Genomic DNA, 1,760 nt, shown 5'->3' with positions numbered 1-1,760 from the left:
TTCCCCTTTTGTATCCGCTCTGTGCCCCCGTGAGAAACAGGAGCTGGGCTGGAGGGACCTGTGGGCTGACCCCACGTAGCAGGTCTGATGTTCGAGATCAGTGGTGCTCAAACTCCAGCCCGTGGAGCCATGTCGTCCGCAGGGCTCCTCACAGGTATGGAAATCTGGCAGCAGGAAGCGGTGGCACTTAGCACCGTCACCTCTCCCCCACCACCAAATTTCCAAGCCCTGTGGGCCAGATGGCTGTAGCCCTGCACACCGGGGGGGGCAAGGCCTTTGGGGCCGGGGCCAGCACACAGAGCCGGGGCCAAGGCCTGATCCAGCTCCTGGGACTGGGGCCACAGGCTGGAAAAGCTTTGCGTACTTGATCAGGTCCACAGACCAGATTGGGCTTGCAGACCAACCCGCCACCTCTCCTCCAGCCCACAGGGCAACATCAGGAAAGAATTCAGATGCTCCTGCTCTGAGTTAAGTTGCAAGAGTATCTCTGTTATCTAGTAACAGCACACTACTTTTGACACACAGGCATGCACACACGCGTGCACATGTGCAGCGTAGTCAGTCTGCTTCAGTACCACAGTCCAGTGCTTGGATTTGCTTTTGTTCTTCACAAGCGCCAATGCTGATTCAGAGAGGAAGTTGCAAAAAACTAGGGAAGCTGACTATTGTTTTACCCCATTGGGTAGATGATAATGATAATGTGTGCATTTAGATAGTCAGTTAGACACTTCTTGTTGGCCCTGCGCCCTCAGTGAGGACCTGCCGCGGCAGGAAAGAGCCCAATGGAGGGCCATTAAAATGTGGAAGAACAAGGTGCGCTGATACTTTGAACGCTGGTGCTGGGACCAAGGGGCAGGAAGGTGTTTTATAAACCCGAGAAAGCCATTAACTCAACTCCAGGCATAGTCAGGGGTCGCGTCCAGGGGAATTTTCAGTCTGTTGCCCACTTGTTGGCTGAGATTAGCAATTACAAGGGGCCTTTAGTTATCCGAAAACTCTGATTAAATTGAATAATCCGGTGACAGATCCCGACGATAGAGATTTGGGCGTATAAATATTCATTACATGCGGCTGTGAATAGAAGAGATTTCTTATTTCTGAAAACCAGGGGAGATGGTAACACGGATAAGGCTGCTTAATCCTTTTTAAGCAAATAGAACAGAGAGTCTGACATTCAGAGCAAGGCTGATAGCCTGCTTACTGACTGTGTCAAATAGGGCAGCTGAGTTGGGGAGATATTATATGAATAACAGAGTGCTCTGAAAGCCTCAAATGACAAATACACAATAAGCCTCTTAATAAGGCTAAGGGCTCCATTCATTTGGGAGCCGCAGTCCGTTCTCCTGTAGGCAAGTGGGAACCGAACTCTTTTATATCTCCCCATAAAACACTCCTCTCCTGCCGGGACGGCCCCGTTGCACGCATGCATTAGCTGGTTCTCTCCCCATTCGAGTTCTGCCAGCCATGGAAATGGCCCCCAAAGGGGGGATAGCCCAAACTAAGGTGGGGGCTGGGAGATTGACAGACATGGTACTGGAGTCCTGCTCAAAGGGCTTGTCTGGGCTGGTTTGGACCTGCCTGGAGATGCCTTCCAGCCCGTCTTTTCTACGATTCTGTGAAAGACATAGAGTGCCCACAGGGCATCGTATGAGCAAGGCATTCTGGGATGTCCAACTACATAGACCGGGGAAGAAGGAGGACTGGCCTGTCCCCATAACACGCACATACACAACAGGGAGGGATAACCTGGTCGTAGGGGA

General features: G+C 51.7%; 1 protein-coding gene across 10 annotated transcripts in view; it reads left to right on the top strand.

Moving 5' to 3' along the window:
• Positions 1-1,760, top strand: part of NCOA1 (nuclear receptor coactivator 1) — a 247,091-nt gene that overhangs the window by 196,745 nt on the left and 48,586 nt on the right. The window lies entirely within an intron of this gene.

Source organism: Alligator sinensis, unplaced genomic scaffold (assembly GCF_000455745.1).
Source record: "Alligator sinensis unplaced genomic scaffold, ASM45574v1 scaffold637_1, whole genome shotgun sequence".
NCBI classification, from domain to species: Eukaryota; Metazoa; Chordata; order Crocodylia; family Alligatoridae; genus Alligator; species Alligator sinensis.
This window is presented reverse-complemented; position numbering and strand designations above follow the sequence as displayed.